Raw genomic sequence first — 6,511 nt, 5'->3', positions numbered from 1 at the left:
TGCCACGTATTTCAGTGCCACGTGCCACGTATTTCAGTGCCACGTATTTAAGTGCCACGTGCCACGTATTTCAGTGCCACGTGCCACGTATTTCAGTGCCACGTGCCACGTATTTCAGTGCCACGTGCCACGTATTTAAGTGCCACGTATTTAAGTGCCACGTGCCACGTATTTAAGTGCCACGTGCCACGTATTTCAGTGCCACGTGCCACGTATTTAAGTGCCACGTGCCACGTATTTCAGTGCCACGTATTTCAGTGCCACGTGCCACGTATTTCAGTGCCACGTGCCACGTATTTAAGTGCCACGTATTTAAGTGCCACGTGCCACGTATTTAAGTGCCACGTGCCACGTATTTCAGTGCCACGTGCCACGTATTTCAGTGCCACGTATTTAAGTGCCACGTATTTAAGTGCCACGTGCCACGTATTTAAGTGCCACGTGCCACGTATTTAAGTGCCACGTATTTAAGTGCCACGTATTTAAGTGCCACGTGCCACGTATTTAAGTGCCACGTGCCACGTATTTCAGTGCCACGTATCACGTATTTAAGTGCCACGTGCCACGTATTTAAGTGACACGTATCACGTATTTAAGTGACACGTGTCACGTATTTCAGTGCCATGTATCACGTATTTAAGTGCCACGTGCCACGTATTTCAGTGCCACGTGCCACGTATTTAAGTGACACGTATCACGTATTTAAGTGACACGTGTCACGTATTTAAGTATCCACGTATCCCACGAAGATTTTTCATGGAGAACAGACACATCCAGAGATATGTCTGCTCTCCACGGCTGCAGCAACACACTGACAGGAGCCATAGTTCCTGTCGGTGTGTCACTGCGCATGCGCGAGCGAGTTTACCGGCGGTCATTGACCCCGGCACTCTCGCTTAACGGCAGTGCTGCGTGGGAAAGTTCAACGCAGCTGTACTGCTGTTAACCGAGACGCCGGAGCCATTGAACTCCGGAACAGTACGCGATACACTGCTAGGAGCTTCGCTCCTGGCAGTGTATCGCCGGAGAGCAGCCGATCGGCGTGGGACACTCGTTTTATGGATTCTGCGGACAGGGAGTATGGATTTGGTTTATTATGTTTGGATTTTTTCCTGGAGGATCGAGGGCTTCGCCTACCAGTGTGCTGTTGGTGAGTATATACTCTGTGTTATGTGTTGTATGTACTGTACTGTGTGTCATGTTTGTGTATTGTGTGTAGGTGTTTGGTGTAAACTTTACTATTGTGCTAAGTCGCCGGACACAGGGACAACTCTCCCATCCTAATACCGGATGGGAGTAGTAGTCCCATACGGCGACTTAGCACAATGGAGGCACTATCGTCGCATGGGGACGGGGACACACACACACACACACACACACACACACACACACACACACACACACACACCAAATCAATCAAACGGCCGACACGATCCCCATGCGACGCTATGCCTCCATGTCTCTCCGCCCACGCACTTCCGGCCCCGCACTTCCGCCCGCTCCCCCGCACTTCCTGCAGCAGCGGTTCTGCACATCAAACCGCAGTAAAACACGCAGATATATTTTTGATCTGCGTGTTTTACTGCGATTTTGACCTCACAATGGAGGTCTATGGGTGCAGAACCGCTGCGGTTCAGGAAGAAGAATTGACATGCTCCTTCTTTTTTCCGGGAGCTATTCAGCACGGCTTTTTTTTTTTAATTTCCGGACCATGTGCACAGTGTGTCCTGTTTTCCATAGGGTACAGTGTACTGTACCCTGCATGGAAAACAGCTGCGGAACCGCAGCGGCAAAACCGCCGCGGTTCCGCGGTAAAAAACGCACTGTGTGAACATGGCCTAAGGGGTTATATCAAAATACAAATATCACTTACAGTAAACAATACTAACAATGACAAACTGGTACAGAGGGAAGAGGACCCTGCCCTTGCGGGCTTACATTCTACAGGATTATGGGGAAGGAGACAGTAGGTCGAGGGTTGCAGTAGCTCCAATGGTGTTGAGGTGGCCGTGTGGTCTTTACAGGCTGTAAGCTTCTTTGAAGAGATGGGTTTTCAGGTTTCTTTTGAAGGATCCAAAAGTAGTGGATAACCGGATGTGTTGGGGCACTGAATTCCAGAGGATGGGTGATATTCGGGAGAAGTCTTGGATGCGATTGGGTGAGGAGCGAATAAGCGTGGAGGAGAGGAGGAGGTCTTGGGAGGACCGGAGAGTACGTGAGGGAAGATATTGAGAGATTAGTGTGGAAATATACGGAGGAGAAAGATTATGGATGGCTTTGTAGGTCAGTGTTAGTAATTTAAACTGGATACGCTGAGAAATTGGGAGCCAGTGAAGGGATTTGCAAAGAGGGGAAGCAGGAGTGTAGCGAGGAGAGAGATTAATTAGTCGGGCAGCAGAATTAAGGATGGACTGGAGGGGTGCGAGAGTGTTAGAAGGTAGGCCACAGAGGAGTATGTTGCAGTAGTCGAGGCGGGAGATGATTAGGGCATGCACGAGCATTTTGGTAGAGTGTGGGTTGAGGAAAGGACGGATTCTGGAAATATTTTTGAGCTGGAGGCGACAGGAGGTGGCGAGAGCTTGGATGTGCGGTTTGAAGGACAGGGCAGAGTCAAGGGTTACTCCGAGGCAGCGGATTTTGGAGACAGGGGAAAGTGTGATTTCATTTATTTTGATAGATAGATCAGGTAGGGAAGATATGCGAGATGGAGGAAAGATAATTCAGATTTGTCCACATTGAGCTTGAGGAAGCGAGAGGAGAAGAATGAGGATATGGCTGATAGACACTCTGGGATTCTGGAGATCAGAGAGGTGACATCTGGGCCTCTACCTTAATGAGTGGTACCATGTGACCGCTCAGGAGAGGAGAGCCGCTGGAGCCGGGACAACGGAGATGCAGGCACAAGGAGGGTGAGTATGATGGGGAGGGGGGGCAATGTGAGGCATGCATACAACCAGGGTAAGAGGGAGCCGAGCCATGCGTACCGGGGGACTGAGCAATGCGGGATCGGGGGAGCCATACATACCAGGACAGGGGGAGCCACATACCAGGACAGGACGAGGGGAGCCACATACCAAGACAGGACAGGGGGAGCCACATACCAGAACAGGGATGAGGGGACAATGGATACCTGGCTTATACACGAGTCAATAAGCTTACCCAGTTTTCCGTGGCAAAATTAGGTGCCTCGGCTTAGCTTATGCTCGATTATATACGGTAAGTCTGAACAGGTGCCTACCTAGAGTCACCAACTCATATACAATCAAATAATAATATTTATTTTTATATAGTGCTAACATTCCGCAGCGTTATACAGATTTGCACACATTACACTGGTCAACAGCATTTTTGGTGCCAAAGATATTTCATCGAATTTAGGGTATTTTTGGGGTGCTGATTCTGAATATGTCATCAGTTTTGCCAGATTGGCTCAAGTTTTTGAGATTTTTGGTATCTTATTTATAGCACTTGTTGGTAAATGTGACGCATCATCTCATTAATTTCTTTGGATTAGTACTTGAACTGAGCAATATAGTTTTGTGTTAATTAGTGTTCTAAAAGTTTGTTCGTAGCTTGATTTTTGCACTAACTTTATGTTGTTGTCTGTTTTCCAGTGAAAAGCATGAACTCATCAAGAAGAAGTTGTCTTAACGATCCAGACTCATTCTGTTACATTTGTGGTGAATACACACTGCCAAAACATAGAAGAAACATAACAGACTTCGTAAAAAAAGTGTATTTTGCCTATTTTGGGGTTATGCTTGGGGACCAAGACAAGTTTTGGGCACCACACATAGTGTGCAAAGCATGTATCGAATTATTACGAAAATGGAGCAAAGGACAAAGAAAAAGCTTCAAATTTGGTGTTCCAATGGTGTGGAGGGAGCCAAAAAATCATCATGATGACTGTTATTTATGGTAAACACAGGTACAGGCACATCTTCACAAAGGGACAGGCCTTCTTGCAGATTCCATGTTACTCCCATTTTCGTTTCTTATGCTTATTGAATCCTTGCACTTGCACTGCACAGAAATAACAGTCATCATGATGATTTTTTGGCAGTGTGTATTCACCACAAATGTAACAGAATGAGTCGGGATCGTTAAGACAACTTCTTCTGGATGAGTTCATGCTTTTCACTGGAAAACAGACAACAACATAAAGTTAGTGCAAAAATCAAGCTATGAACAAACTTTTAGAACACTAATTAACACAAAACTATATTGAGAACTGCTCAGCTCAGAATGTGGGAGGAAACCCACGCAAACACAGGGAGAACATACAAACTCCTTGCAGATGTTGTCCTTGGTGGGATTTGTCCAGCGTTGCAAGGCTGTAGTGCTATCCACTGAGCCACCATGCTGCCCAAACAAAGCAGCACTCTGTAGCACAATAGCATGCAAATATAAAAATTGAATTGCACTACTGCACTAGAAATATGAAAAATTGAGAAAGCAATGAACATAAAAAAACAACTGGGTCCGCGCTACAGTGCTGATCAACAACTATAAATGAGTACCCAAAGCTCCGCTTGGATACTACACAATGTGACAGTTAGTATATACAGCCCAGTATGGACAAAAAAGGAAACGATCTCCTCCACATGCTCATAGCAATGTGTGAAGAGTGACAAACAGCATAGGAGATCGTATCACCAACCTATAACAAGGACACTCCTGCAAGCATAGATAAATATCATGAGAAAAATAGAGTGTACGTCCAAAAACCTTTTTGTAAAAAGGAATATCAAATTACTTTTTATTGAACAAAATTCATATACATGTAACAACAAATTAACAATTAAATGATACTTCAATGAGGGAACACAATAAAAGCACTGAAAAAACAGTGATAACCCAGAGGTACAGCTGCCATTGTTTTATATATATAAGGTGCAAAATAGTGCAAGTAACAAACCTAAGGCAAGATAGGAGCAGCGGGTACTTATCATAAATCCTATAGTAGGATCAACAATCAAAATAGTAAGTAAGTATCGTGCACTGGATACCACCACCCACATCCTCCAATCTTACCCATCGTGCAGCGTACCAGGGGTCACTGTTCACGCCCCAACGCGCGTTTCGCGTTAGGCTTCGTCAGGGGGCAGCCCCCTGACGAAGCCTAACGCGAAACGCGCGTTGGGGCGTGAACAGTGACCCCTGGTACGCTGCACGATGGGTAAGATTGGAGGATGTGGGTGGTGGTATCCAGTGCACGATACTTACTATTTTGATTGTTGATCCTACTATAGGATTTATGATAAGTACCCGCTGCTCCTATCTTGCCTTAGGTTTGTTACTTGCACTATTTTGCACCTTATATATATAAAACAATGGCAGCTGTACCTCTGGGTTATCACTGTTTTTTCAGTGCTTTTATTGTGTTCCCTCATTGAAGTATCATTTAATTGTTAATTTGTTGTTACATGTATATGAATTTTGTTCAATAAAAAGTAATTTGATATTCCTTTTTACAAAAAGGTTTTTGGACGTACACTCTATTTTTCTCATGATATTTAACAATGTGACAGTTAGAAAGATAAGTGCTGCGTTGTCCAGCACCGCCCGGGACCACCGTATGCCTGATATCCCTGGTCAGGGTAGAGACCTGGAGACAGGGATGAAGGTGTGCCTGAAAAAGAGGATCGTGCACTCACCGTTTATGATGCAGTGGTCCGGCAAACGGTAATGGATGGGGTCCAGTTGGAGGGTAATGTCCCTCGGGCAGGTGTGTGGGCAAGCGGGCGGGCAAACGGAGAAGTATGGCCGCCGAGCAGCGTGCCTAGCTGTAGCTGCGCAGAGCCAGGGACGACTCCGGCCGGTAGCGTCCCTGGATGCGAGCGGGAATCAACAGAGGGAGGAGCTCGCTGGCACAGGGCTCAGCGCGTGACGTCACTGAGCTCAAGAGAGGTACGGGGTGTCACAGGGATCAAACCGACGCGTTTCGAAGGAGAGACGTCCTTCTTCGTCAGGGAACCCTATATAATATATAATCTAGCTATCTAGCTATCTATCTGTAATACCAAGCCCAAGGTTTAGTAATGAACAGGTGTCAGCCGGACACCCTCATTTATAAAACGGTACATAAAGAGTTAAATAAAGACACACACTGTTCAGCTGCCGTCACACTAGCCGTATTTGGTCAGTATTTTACATCAGTATTTGTAAGCCAAAACCAGGAGTGTTACAATTAGAGGAAAAATATAATAGAAACATATGCACCACTTCTGCATTTATTATTATTTATTATTATAGCGCCATTTTTGTTCATGGCGCTTTACATGTGAGGAGGGGTGTACATAATAAAAACAAGTACAATAATCTTGAACAATACAAGTCACAACTTGTACAGGAAGAGAGAGGACCCTGCCCGCTAGGGCTCACAATCTACACGGGATGGGTGAGGATACAGTAGGTGAGGGTACAGCTGGTCGTGCAGCGGTTTGGTCAATCGGTGGTTACTGCAGGTTGTAGGCTTGTCGGAAGAGGTGGGTCTTCAGGTACTTTTTGA

Source organism: Ranitomeya variabilis, chromosome 1, assembly GCF_051348905.1.
Source record: "Ranitomeya variabilis isolate aRanVar5 chromosome 1, aRanVar5.hap1, whole genome shotgun sequence".
In the NCBI taxonomy this organism is placed as follows: Eukaryota; Metazoa; Chordata; class Amphibia; order Anura; family Dendrobatidae; genus Ranitomeya; species Ranitomeya variabilis.
Note: the sequence above shows the minus strand (reverse complement) of the source record.